Source organism: Ascaphus truei, chromosome 2 (genome assembly GCF_040206685.1).
Source record: "Ascaphus truei isolate aAscTru1 chromosome 2, aAscTru1.hap1, whole genome shotgun sequence".
Lineage (NCBI taxonomy): Eukaryota > Metazoa > Chordata > Amphibia > Anura > Ascaphidae > Ascaphus > Ascaphus truei.
In genome coordinates this window covers 137,093,133-137,107,497 of record NC_134484.1, presented here as the reverse complement: position 1 = coordinate 137,107,497, position 14,365 = coordinate 137,093,133, and positions in this window count along the sequence as shown.

The following is a 14,365-nucleotide window of genomic DNA, read 5'->3' as shown; positions in this document are numbered from 1 at the left end:
CGGCAGATTCAGCAAGAAGTTTCATTGGCGAACCTAACACCACCTCGCCATGCACGCCGATAGACCTGTGTGTGATCGGCAAATCATCGCCAGAGTGGGAACAAATGTTTTTAGCTTGATTCGGAAGGGATTTGGCACTTATTGCATACGGCGAGGGAAATTCGGCAACATCATGCCTATAGTGAACACTTGCCGAGAGCACTTTTTCGGCGCTTACTGCATAGAGCCCTGAGTCTTTTTCACTCAGAATCAAGACAGACAGGTAATGTTGCTATTCCCAGTGACTTCTGTAGTGTTGCTAATGTCAGTAGAACATTCAAGACTAAAGATAGTGATAGTCAAACACATAAAATCAAAACTTTTATTGATTGTAATTCTAGTTATATAGTTTACTATTTAAAATGTGGCTACGTAAAAGATATGTTGGACGTACCATAAGATCATTAACAGTCAGATAGTAAATTCAAACCACGCTCTTGCTTCCTAACAGGATCTTGAAGTAGATCAACTCTCCCCTCTTGCAGCTGATGCGATGTGAAGGCACCCCTCCTCCACCGATCCCGTCGTAGGGTGGCTCCAAACGTCAGGTGTCAATAAAAAATGAAACACAAGAGCGCACCAAGGGTCAAGATTTAATAAAACAAATTGATAAATAACAAGTAATAACTTACATATAGAGATATATAAGTCCAGTAGAGCAGTGCAGGGGCAACAGTCCTGGTGGTGTCCTGGGCGCAGGGGGATGGTGCTGAGGCTTAATGGTCAGTCCCGCGCACTGGGGCTGGCTGGCTCGGCACTACGTTGTTGTTCCTTCCGGGTTGCGGCTTCTCGCAGGATCATTAAACGTTTTAGGCAAAAGGGTCATCAGGAGGAACTGATATCTGAATCCTATTTCAAAGCACTGATCCGCAGTCCCTCAAGGTACTACAGTAGAGGCAACTCTCATTCTAACAAAAAACAGTGGCAATTCCCCAAAAGACCCAGGAAACACCCAGGTACATTCTGAATACATGCCTTAAACTTTCCTTAAACTAGCCCCAGCATTTCTGCATTGATTAACAGCGGGGGTCCCTGGCTGTCCCATTCAAACTGAATTGGACTGCCAGGGATCACTGCTGTGTTAATCCTATGGGTCGTTAGTCAATGCAGAAATGCCTTAAACGTGCCTCAAACTAGCCCAGAACATACCCAGCACATACCCAGCACATACCCAGAATGTAACCCGGCTAGTTTACAGCAAATGTTAGAATAAACGTTGCCTCTACTATATACTGGAGGGGAGGTGTTCCCTACCAGACTTCCGATGTCCCACGTGTGAAACTTGGTGCTGCGGTCTGGTTGCTCTGAAGTGAAAGTGAAGTAATTACTTGTTATTTATCAATTTGTTTTATTAAATCTTGACCCTTGGTGCGCTCTTTTGTTTCATTTTTTATCATTAACAGTCAGGATTATGGAGCATGTTAGATCCATAAAACATGATGACAAAGGGCACGCAGTGTCCAGATATTTCACGAATTGTCTGCAGGGGGGGTTTACAGTACTTGTCCATCGCTGCATTGACCTGCACCCATTCGAGGGGGAGATAGGTTAAAATTATTAAACAAGAGAGAAATTTATTGGATTTTCTCTATGAGTACCTTCCAACCCTCTGGTATAAATATAAACTGGGAACTTCAACATTTTCTGTAACCTTATTAAGGTTATATATTATTTATCTATATGTATCGGTTATTGTTTTTGGTTTATTTTGGTATAATATCTCTGTGACAGGGTGAATGAACGTCACCAGCCATATATCTGGCAAACCTATGTTTATGTTTGCAGTGCAGCAGTGACGAGGTTAAGTTTCAGTTGAGAAGGGCTGCTTAATTAGTCTGACCCCAGCTGCATAATCAAGGTTACTTGACATGCAAGCTAGCTGGTCAGAAAAGAGGACTGAAATACTGAAGAGATTACTGCTATAAGGTCTGTTTTTCAAATTACATGTGTGATGTACTGTCTGTATCCTGCATGTTGAAGAGAAGCTGCCTTGTTTTATATGCTGAAGAGAAGCTATTTTGTTTTTGTCTGCTGAAGAGAAGCTATTTTGTTTTTGTGTACTGTATATTTTGAAGGCTCAATAAAGAAGCCTTATCAAGAGAACCCGCGTGTGTGGTTGCATGTACCCTGCAACATATGGTGTCAGAAGTGCTGGGATTTTGAGAGGCCCCTGCAGTTGAAGGGCCACACACACACAAAAATGAGAAAAATTGAAGATTTTTTTTAAGAGTTTCTGTGCGAGCAGACCAGACAGCAGGGACTGTTAATGCAGGAGCAGGCCCAACAACTATTGCAGCAGCAAACCCAGCTCCTAACCCAGCAGCAGGCAGCACAGTATGAGTGGATGGCCAAGCTGCTGACCCAATTCCAGGGGTCTGCCAGTCCAGAACTTGCGAACAAACCCCCGGTCCTCCTGTGGAAAATGGCTCCGAACGAGGATCCAGAGGCTTTTTTACTGACAGTTGAAAGGGTTGCCGAAGCTCAAGGCTGGGCTGCAGATCGCTAGGCAACTGCTTTGGCCCCGCTCCTCATAGGAGAAGCCCAGGAATCATATTAGGGCCTCCCAGCAGATCAGGCAATGGACTACCAACAAGCAAAAGCCGCCATACCGGATCGCTTAGGTCTGACCCCAGAGACCTACCGGCAGCAGTTCCGGAACCTGAAGTACACCGCTAAGATGAGACCCCGGGTCCTCGCTCAGAGGTTATTGGACTTGTGCACTTGCTGGATACAACCCGAGGAGCGCACTAAGGAGGCAATTCTTGAGTAAGTGGTGTTGGAACAATTCCTACAGATAATACCTCCTTCCGCACGCTCGTGGGTAAAACGCCATGCTACTGAAACCCTAGCTTTGGCGGTCCGACTCATTGAGAACTTCATTGGGGCCGAGGATCAGGCGAGTGCCCTGGACCCGACGGAACCAACTTCACCAGCACTTGCGTAGACCAGAAGAGGGAAATTGGAACAACGGGGAAACTACGGCCCCTCCATGCACAACCGCCAAGTGCCACGAAAGGAGCAGTCCTTCCAACAAGGAAGAAGTCAAAACTCTGGGCACCGCCGAGACCCTCATCCCCTTCCTGATGTCGGCTTGTCGCTAAATGAGATGAACTTCAGAGGACGTCGCCCACAGGACCCACCAGATGCCTGGTCTCCAATATCCGGTCCAGCGGCCCCCTCCTGCGAGGGAACCCTCTCCATGTTCCGCCTGTGGAGAACAAGGCCACCGGCATGTGGACTGTCCACAGATGGATTGTTCCTTCAGCAGGATCGTCACCACGGCCTTCACTGGAGAAAATTACAAGCCCTGGCTACTTGTAGCCCAGGTTGGGGGAAAAAATGTCCAGGCACTTGTAGATTCGGGCTCTGGGAAAACTCTGGTCTTCCAGGAACTGTTACCGCCTAACGTTTGTTCTTTTGACTCTCCATGGAGTATAGAATGTATACACGGCGATGTAAAACGGTATCCGACGGCCAAAATCCGGCTACAGGTAAAGGTCAGGAGGCCTACCTCGAAGTAGGAGTTGCTCCTTAGCTACCTGCCCCGTTGTGCTCGGCCGGGACATGCCTTTCTTTTCGGACCTAATGGCTCCAGTCTCTCACGAGGAGCCTTATTCTATGGCTCAGGAGAACCCTGGCAAACTATTCCCCTTCTCGGCAGACCTTTTTCCCAGTAGACACCGGGTTCCAATGACTCGGAAGCAAAGACTCTCGACAAACAGGACTGGTTGCAGAAATCTGGGTCTCAAGGTGACCATTCTAGTAGCCAGAAGTCACAAGTGAGGGCTGGGGATGGCCAGAGGGAGGGGGATATGGGCCCTGGAGATTTACCTAAAAGCAAAAGAAAGACGGTGCAAAACAGCGCTAAAAATAACAATACCCCTATTGGGACACACGTGAAATACAATTGAAATAACAATGGTGGCAGCCAGACAGATACTGACAGTACAGTCAGTGGGATGGCATAAGGAAGTGACTTTAGGGGACCACTGCCTTCACTGCTTCCTCCTTGCCGCCTGGCTAGATTGAATGTCACAGCAGTCAGGGTCTGTGATATACAGTACCAAGGAGGGTAAACTTCCAGTTGCACCCATGGAGAGGCTGAACCTCAGTGGGCACCTCCTGCTGAGACCCCAACTTGGACTCCCCACAAAGAGGAACACATCAATAGTTGCCTTCCCGAAATTTTTGGGGGCACTCACCACAGCAACCTCCTCCATAACCTCTTCTCCTGCCCCTTCCACCAGAAACACAACCACCCCCATAATCCCATCTCAAGTGTCAACAATAGGGGTCAGACCTATATTATTCTGCTCCTACAGGGACACAAGTTGGGATAGTGTCCCAGAAATGGCAGAACTGGAAGGGAACCCTAACCGACCCACAAGTCCCCGAAGACCACAGTGTCCGGCACGGTAGATGCGCTGAAACACATAGCTCCGTGGCCTATTTTCCAATCGGGAGGGGTAGTGGAAGACACCTAACCATCCATGGCAGGGCCTTATGCTGCGCAGCACTCTGGCCCCCCCTCCCATGGCTCCTGGGGTACCACTTATAGCCTCTCTCAACTTCCATATCCCCCCGACCTATTGGCCTCACCCCCTTGGGGATCTTGATTGGGGTCTGGCTACAGTCCACCAGTCTTGGACTCTGTGCCGGGTTCTGGATCCAGTACTTTATGCCCAGACTGGCTAGTTGCTCAAGTCTAAGCTGGACCAGGCCACGCTATACGGAATTAATGTTTTGTTCTGCTAGAGAGTCTGTAGAATGCAACCCAAATATGGTTCACCCTCCTCATCCTCAGCCACCCTCCTGCTTGTTTTAGCTTTACACTTCCTGTGGGGTATTCCCCAGGAGTTTGTGCCACTGTCTCCCGCTCTCCCATACCCTCTGCTCATATTGGGGGTAGGGTGTGCTTTGGAGAGACAGTTATAACAGGGGGTGGCTGTAACAGGTGATCTTTTTCTTGTTTTCCTCATTTTTAGGGGGAGGAATGATAGATATAATAAAGGTCGCTGTCAGAATTGGGGCAGCAACCTCTCCTATGGTTTCAGGTGGGACCTGGGCCATTTGGGGCCCCAATGTGGTGGGCTCAGCGGGGCAGGATATTTTTATGATTGAAGATTTTATTTCTCCCAGGGCTTGCAGGTGCGGGTGCATGAGGCTATCTGGGAGTAGGGGTGGCATATTAGATAGTATAATACTTGTTCCCAACCTTTCCAGGGGTTCTATGGGGACGTAGGTCCTGTTACTGTTATGCCTCTCTGCACAAGGGTATTGAGGGAAGCCAGCGTACACAGAAGGAAAACTTCCTTCTAACATCTTACTGGCAGGCACCTCACTCCATACTTCCTACTTAAGGCAGACTCAGACCCAGCAGTGGAAGTGCTGGGGCCATTGCCTGTAGCTGCCACCTGCACCCATGATATAGATGGGGCTGCAGTGTTTAAGCTGCTAGCTGAAGATTGAAGAATTGTGGCCAGGCATTGATGTGCTAGGCACAGGGCTGTGGCTGGAATATGTTGGGCGGGTGCTCATTCAGAGACTCTGTATCTTCTCTATATGTTTAGTACAGGGGGGCGCAAACATGCCCTAGCAACGTGACGTCACATGACCTCGTGGTGTCATTTGAAGCTGCGTTGCCATGGCGACGCGTGTGGAACCAAGGTAAGAAAAAAGGTTTACAGAGGCCCTGCAGCTCCCACTGCACTTCATTTAAGTGCCATCGGGAAGCGCACGGGGCCTCTGTAAACCGCATGCCCCCCCCCCGCAGGCAGTCTCGCACCCCCCCAGTTTGCGAACCTCTGGTTTAGTATACATTTAAACACAAAACAAAAAAGCGCTCACTCCAGATATCCCAGTGTGGAATAGTAAGTATACCAATAGTTTTTATTGTATCCCCATTAATCAAATTAATGATAAAACACACAAAAAAGGAGAGATTCAAGAAAAGAATCACTACCAGATGGGAGCAACAAGGACCTTGATCTTGGCTGCTGCTCCTAGAGTTGGGGGTATAGCTATTTGACGGACCTACACTGCTTGTGGCTTTAGCTGAGCCTCTCCTTTTGCGATTCTGCAATTAACTGTTTTGATCATGGGCCTCTATATAGTAGATTTTGGCTCCTGACCATGATCATTGATTAGTTTGTATCTATTTCTCTCCCAGATCTCCATTGTCACAGTATCCATTTTTGTGCTGCTATTTCCATTCTCATCTGGCCATTCATATAATTTCAAATTGTAGTGCTGATCCATCCTTAATTGCAGTGGACATATCTCACCTCACAAATGATGGATCACACAGTAGGCACATCATGTCTGGGGTATTTTTTTCATACCTTAGCCTGAGCATGTCCTTCTACGGCACAGTGTATGGATTCTATCACCCTAGGTTACATTATACTTCTACTCTATTTTCTCCCTTTAGTGACATCTGATTATTGCATACAGTAGCAAGCATTGTTAATCAGTGTTCCAATTTGTTCTCAACATATAAGAGGTCTTATATTTTAGTCCACTCTTGTAAGGCTCATGTATGTATTCTATCAGTAATGACATCACAGGGGACTGATACTCGGATTAAAAGGGAAGGATAAAATCAACCTTCCATCTATGGGTAATAGGCCTAACCACATTTTTTCTCCATCCATGGATAATAAACCTACCAAATGTGTTTCTCCCCTTGCATATCCTCTTATCTGTACGGCCTGTTAGACATAATGGAGAGGATTATACTTAGATCAGCAGATATACTGCAGGCAGATATCGGAGGGTCTTAGCGCTTAGATCCATCCCTCAGTATGGATATGTGGCATGTGATTGGTCAGTCTATGGTGTGGTTTTTCAGTGCTTAACAAGTATGTCTTTTTATGTTTGTTCGTTTCTCCCTGTCTCATTGCCATGTTCATGGGAGACGCTTTAGGGGCCCTGAGGTAGCGACAGAACGGATTGACGGGATGACATCACCATCTGACTACGCCCATGGAGGACTCTTCCCACTACATGCATAGATAAGCTATGTGAGCCACCGTACCAAACTAGGTTGTACCGCCCTGAAGATGTCCCTGATTCGATACAGATAAGCCTGCTGCCATAGTAGGTGCATCGGCGTGAGCGATGTTATGCACGCTGAACACAAAAGCCATTAAGACATTGCACATGGCAATGGTGCGCACGTGTGCACAAGCGAGACGGTGCAACCAATTTTTCACAAGACAAAATCTTTTGATTTTCTCTCGTGAAGGCCAGGTCACGTGCGGTTCAGCCAATGAGGGCAAACCACTCAAATTACTTCATGGCCACGCCCCCAAACATTGAATTGGAGCTGCTCTTTGTTGCATCTCCTCCTCCAGACCCCACAGGCACGGATCACCTGGGCAGCAGGTGCGCATGGCTTTATGCGCTTGGTCGGACCTACTATGTACAAGCCCTAGGGCTACGGCCCCGCTATCTGCGCTGCACGTGCACCTATCAGGCTGGCGGCACGTGCAGCTGAGTTCCCCAGTCTGCAGTGAGCTGCAGGGGGAAAGCCTGTGGGGCGTAACTGGGGCGCTACAGGGGCGCGGCCATGACGTCACCCAGCAGGTTCGGCCTAATTGGCTGAACCGCCGGGGGGCGTTGCCAAGCGCTCCTTCACTAGTAGTGAGCTCAATTTTCTTCTCCTGGAAAAACTGTCGGTGCAGCGGGCTCGGCCCCATTGAGGAGCGGCTCTTGTCCCTGCATCATTCTCCATAGCGGGCGCTACAGTAGCAGGCAGGGACTAAGCCTAAGTTGCCGTCCATAGCGACATACGGACAGGCGTCTTTCTCCTCTACAGACTGTGATTGCACTGAGAAAATTCTCCTTTTGATTCTTCCATTCGTGAAGAGTGATTTTGGAGCCTCTTTGAATGATTTCTACCAATTTTAACTTGAGTAATTTGTGGGAGCACACTATTACTACTGAGCAGTACGTAGGAAAGTACCACAGGCATTTGTCCTGTGGGAATGGGCCTGATTTAGGTGATTTCCCCCTGAAACATGCCCCCCCCCTCATTTAATTATTATTTGTCCTCCACCCCCTCCCTTTTTTGTTTAGTTTTTATTCATTAGTCCCCATGCATCCATAGTCACCCACTCTGAGTTTATCCAGATAAGAATACAGATAGGTAAATGATTCTTATATGCAGTGTTGGTTTGTACAGTATTAACTTTACCTGGTTACATATACAGTATGTGCATTGTTGTATGGCACGAATACTATTAGCCTTACGGCTTGATCACAGTTACACGGTGTTCATTGCACTGCCTGTTATTCAGATTATTTGATCTACATTACTAGTAAAAATGTGCTTTCTATAACAATTTTTGCCTTGATACTTTGAGTGCTGAGAGCCATTTGTGTTTCTGTTATGCAAATACTAGTATCATTTTTTTATTTATATATACAGTATGGTACAGCGACAATTCTTAAAGTAGAAGTTGTGGAGTAAACTGTACTCAATACATTTTGGAATCAAAACTGTAAAAGTATAACATTTAAGAAATGTTTTGAAGGAAAGCAAGTAGTATTGCCATCTCCCCATCAGCTGGGTTTTTATGACATTGTTTCAGCACACATTACTCCACAAACTACTGTAACTGCATATTGGCATCATGCATTATTTACTCAGCATGGTATACTAGTATATTAAACGTTAGCAGGAGCTCTAGCTTATATTAAAGGAACATGTTTCACAAAGAAAATGTTCCTACGTTATTGCTTTGGGGATATTTTCTGCACATTAAATATTTAAGAACTCCTCCATCATTAGCACCTGTTCCTTAATTCGGAACCTTGGAGAATAGTGAATAATAACTGTCAATTTACCTCTGGTTTGCAAAACAGATGTTCACTGGTATTTCCAGGTGGTGTTCATTGCTATTCTATATAAGGGTATTTAAAAAAATTGCTGCAGCACTGAAGTGTTTAATTCCCAAGTGATAGAATCTGAACACTGTAAGCATAGTTACCTGAGCTTCCACAGAACACACTTGCTATGAAAGCACAAAAGAATATTCTCCAGTCTGTTAGAGAAGTGCTGACATTTGTTATGATGGGCTTTTAGCAATACTGGCATGTTTGTCCTTCTAATATTAAAAGGTCCTTGGTGTTTGAATATAAAAAAAAAAAAAAAACGATCAATGTAGATGCTTAAAAGTATTCAATAAGTACATTCTAATTGATTGACTAACTTCCAATCTTACGTTGAAATGAATTGGAGCAATAACAGGGAAATTATGAACTGACAAACACCAAATAGACAAATGCTGAACCACGAAGTCTGTTTATCTAAATCTCTACCGTGGAAAGCTAAACCAAAATAAAACATAACTAAGAAAAAAAAAAAAAAGAAGATTGTTCCAATTATACATTTGAAAATCATTGGGGTTTTCTTTAAAAAAAAAAAAAAATTATTATTATGCATTACTGAGCTTGTAAAGTAGATAACATTGTCTCATTTAAAAAAATGAGGTGCCCCAAAGCACCAACACACACACTGGGTGTTGCCAACACCTGGAATCAGTTAGTACTGGAGTTTGAACCCATTTACAGGCTAAACCCTGTGATCATGAAAGTGATGAAACTTGTCAATCCACATGTGGTTAAGGTATTTTTATATGTTGATTGAGAAAAAAAAAAAAACATATTCAACAATTAAAGTTAAAACAGTGTATGTTAGAGAATCTGTTCAATAGTTTAGAGTATGACAAAAGATAGCATTGCTTAAAAGAATCCTATGATTTTCTATATAAATAGTTCTACAAAGACCTTACATTTGTATTGCTGTTTCCTTATATGGCATAAGCATCTTGCATTAGAGTGAATGACAGTGGCTCTCAATTTCCTTTTTACTTACAAACCAGCTCAATTGGTTCCTGTGGTTTTTATTTTATATCTAATAATGAATATCTCGTTGACAACTTATTCTTAGATACATATCATTGTTCAAACAATGATAAATAAAACACTTGACAAATTTCCTTTACGGTTATGACTGTTTAATGTTGGAATTAAAGAGTTATTTATAACAGACTAAATAACACTCAATGTCATACATATGGGCCTATTCAGTTACCTTTGATGTTATTACTGCAACATCGAATACATTTGCATGTTCCTACCGAACTGTATACATTTTGTGAGAAAACAGTATTCTGTAAGATGTATCACTTTAAATACCGTTTGGTACAAAAATGACATACCGCACAAGTTGGAATTTGCTTTCCAAGCTGTGACAAATTCTCTTTTTTGGCTGAAGGGTTCTTGTCTGGGATCCTTAAACTGTCTTTTAGCGTAAACTGCAATCACAGGTCAATCCAGCTCTAGTTTAAGTCTTGTATTTCCTTTGGTACTCAAGCCGACAAAAAAATCAGGATAAACAAAAGAATCAAAATAAATCCTTGCTCTATCTGAGCATTAACTACAGTAGACAGTAATTCTCTAGCTATCTTTGGGTAGCTTCTCCACTTACCAAACAATAAAACACAAGTATAGAACAAACCTGTTGCAGGCCTGTGCCTGTTTGTAGCATCCAGCTCTCTTAGCTGGCATAAGGGAGAGGGAAGCACTGATCCAGCCTGGCCTTTTTACACTCTGTTAATTAAGGTCATGTGATCTGCATATGGCTGTGCTTGCAGAACCTCCCCTGGATATTTAAACCTTAGTAGGGGCAGGTATAATTTACCAAAGCAGGAGGTATACACCTCCCCTCTACAATTTTACCACCTTTACTCTCATATATTCCCCAACCCCCCCTAACTCATTCCTACTGGGGTGAGCGACTATAGACATCAAGGAGTGCACCCTGGAAAGCCCATCAGTATTTTCCCGTTTCAGACTGGTCCTGTGTTCTACAGTGAAATGAAAGGGCTGGAAACTAAGGAACCACCTGGTCACCTTTGAGTTTTTCTTTATTCTGGACATGCAAGTAAGAGAAGCATAGTCTGTATATGAAACAGTATAACAAAAGGCGCAAACCAATATACTGTGCTAACAATAAAAACACATAGATGTATATATTCTTTGAAAGTCCAGTAATAAGAGGGGGCTGGAAATACCTGAAATTAAGAAAGAAGAGCCAATATGGTGAAGTACATATATTTAAAAGTTCCCACAACGCAAGCACTGATCCTACTAACGAAGTGGTAGATAAAACAGGCTTGTCGGTACAGATACAATTTTTAGCAGCAACACATGCAGTTGAAGTTTTAACTGGATCACACCCCTGGATAAAGAGGACGCCGTCTGTCTTCAGCCTTCAGATGCCTTTGAAGTGCTTGTAATCAGACTCCTCTTCTCCTCCGTTACTGGATCTCGCGATATCTGCATGCTGGTTTTACACGGATGCCGCTGACGTTGTGTAAGTTCCGCCGACACTCATCAATCAATGAGGATGAGTAAAAAGTTCAAAATGCCTTTAAAAAGGCATATGTCAAGAGAGTCCGTTTACTCTAGGAGCTACAAGACTATAAATCAAAGATAGCACAATGCTATGCGTTTTTTGGGATACTATTACTACTTTAGAACAATACTGTATGTTGTAGTAAAAAGTATTCCTAGGGGACTAAGGTTATTTAAAACACGTACTGTCGATCCCACTAATGAGGTTTTCATTAGTGAATGGAATCAAATACCAAATCAATGTTCTTTTGAACTGATCAAACATTTAATAGAACATAGAAAGAAATCAATGGCCAATATTGAAGTAGAAATTAAGAAATTACAAGATAAAATGAAACCAAAATCAACATGTGAGGAACATAAAAAAATTGAAATAATTCTTAAAGAAAAAAATTTAAATATAGAAAAAGAAGTTAAATTAATCAAACAGAAAAAATTCAAGAGAGATAAAGACGATTACAAAAATAAATGTTATAGAAATTGGAAAGAAAAAAGCACAGTCTACACAAAGATCATCTAAAGTAGACCACGCCACACATAAAAAGGAACCGGTTTTTAGACAACAACATAAGGTCATATATATGATTCTAAAAAAAAAAACAATTCATAAAGGTAAAATACATTAATTGAAAACACAACATAAACATGAAAATAATCATAGAGATTTTAGAAACTATGCAGAGAGACAGAAAAGCAAAGAATCTACTTCAAACGGAACTAAAAAACAAGAAGTGCCATCTCCTGAACATAATGAATGTTCTAGATTTAATACAATGAATACATTTACACCATTGGAATGCTCTACTCCTTTTTTAGAGATTATGAAAAAATTAACCAGAGAAAAGACAAATCTGGAGGAAAAGGAGACTATGAAAGAGTTATTGGTGAGAAAAAGAGAGTGTTGACCAAATGAGGGGGAAGAGGGGAACAAAAAACAAAAATCAAGAAAACTAACAATTTAATTACCAAACAGGAGGGAATCTTTAATTTAAGTAAAAAAAAATATCTTAACTAAAGAGCAAGTGCAGATTCTCAATGAAGGTCTTTCCTTTGCCCCGTCCAATAGAATGAATGCTTTTAACACATATATTAACGCGGGCAAATGTGTTAGAAATCTCTCTCTAAAGACTTACTTTATAAAACAAAAATTACATCATGCTACAGAACCAAGTGTAGTAGCCCCCAATAACCAATAACGTTACTCATACTCCGTTCAGGAAAAAGACACAATTTTTATCCAAGCTATTTGAAGGGTGGCTATTTAAACCTTTTCGAAAAACTTGTACAGGCATACCCCGCATTAACATACGCAAAGGGACCGGAGCATGTATGTAAAGCGAAAATGTACTTAAAGTGAAGCAGTACCTTTTTTCCACTTATCGATGCATGTACTGTACTGCAATCATCATATACGCGCATAACTGATGTAAATAACACATTTGTAACATGCTCTATAGTGTCCTCGCTTGCGCACAGCTTCGGTACAGGTAGGGAGCCGGTATTGCTGTTCAGGACGTGCTGACAGGTGCATGCGTGAGCTGCCGTTTGCCTATTGGGCGACATGTACTTACTCGCGAGTGTACTTAAAGTGAGTGTCCTTAAAGTGGGGTATGCCTGTACAGGATGATCTAGAAAAACTGACCACACAAAATAAATATATGAAACAAAATTTTAATAAAAAACAAATTATCGCAATGAATGAGTTGAAGAATGACAATAATATTGTCATAAAGGCAGCAGATAAGGGAGGAGGCATAGTTATTCAAGATAAGGATGCCGAGTCCCTGAGGCTGCTTAATGACAATACAACCATATACTGTAAGAGATCTGAAAATCCTACAGATGATTTTTTGTATAAACTAGAGAATTTATTAACAATTGGGCTACAGAAGAAATTCATATGTTAAGAGGAATTTGAATTTATACTTATCAGGAAACCAAATTTTGAAAATGTTCTATTACAGTATTTACCTAAGTTGCACAAAGACCCCATACATTCCCCTGGTAGACCAATAATTTCTGGTGTAAAACTTCAACTGCATGTGTTGCTGCTAAAGATTGTTTCTGTACCGACATGCAAAAAATGTACCTAGGTACATGCACAAAGTGCGCGTGGGGTGCGCTTGGCCATGTACACACTTATCCCTCTGGAATTAGATCTGAGTTTTCTAAGGGTGAGTGGTGACCCGAATCGAACCACTGAGCAAATGAACCTTAAAACAAATTAAAACACAATGTGTATTAAAAGCAATAGCCTGTGCTAAATGACCATAAACTTAAAAATGCGAAATTGAATAAACCAAAAACATGTCTGAGTGACAACTGATAGCTAAAACCCTGTATGTTGCAGACAAAAAAGCCAGTAAAGATAAAAATCCCACTTAGTTAGTCCTTGGTGTAAAAAACATATAAAGTCCTCCTGACGATTGGAGATGTGTTAAGCGTGTTGATGCTGTTCAATTGATAGTAGCTGCTGCCCAACAGTAGAGGATACCACTCCTCTCAAAAATGAGATTACCTCAGAGGAAAGGAAAAAGAAATTGAAGGGCGCAAGAAATCAATGGAATAAACTTTATATGTCACTATGAATATTAATTGCACACAAAACAATGGTAAAACACTTATACCTCCTACATATGCATGAGGGCATATCAATTGAATGTGGATAAAAACAAGGTGAGATTACACAAAATTAAATGATTGGTACACAAAATGAGAAATGTGTATACAGAATAATTGCCTGACCAAGGTAGGATTGACTCTCTGGTGGCAGGAACGGTTGAGGTCTGTGATTCTCCCAAGGAGGATATTATTCTATATACAGGACATTCAAAGTATATATCCGTCTATGTGTTTTTATTGTAAGCACAGTATATTGGTTTGAAACAACCGAGATGCAATA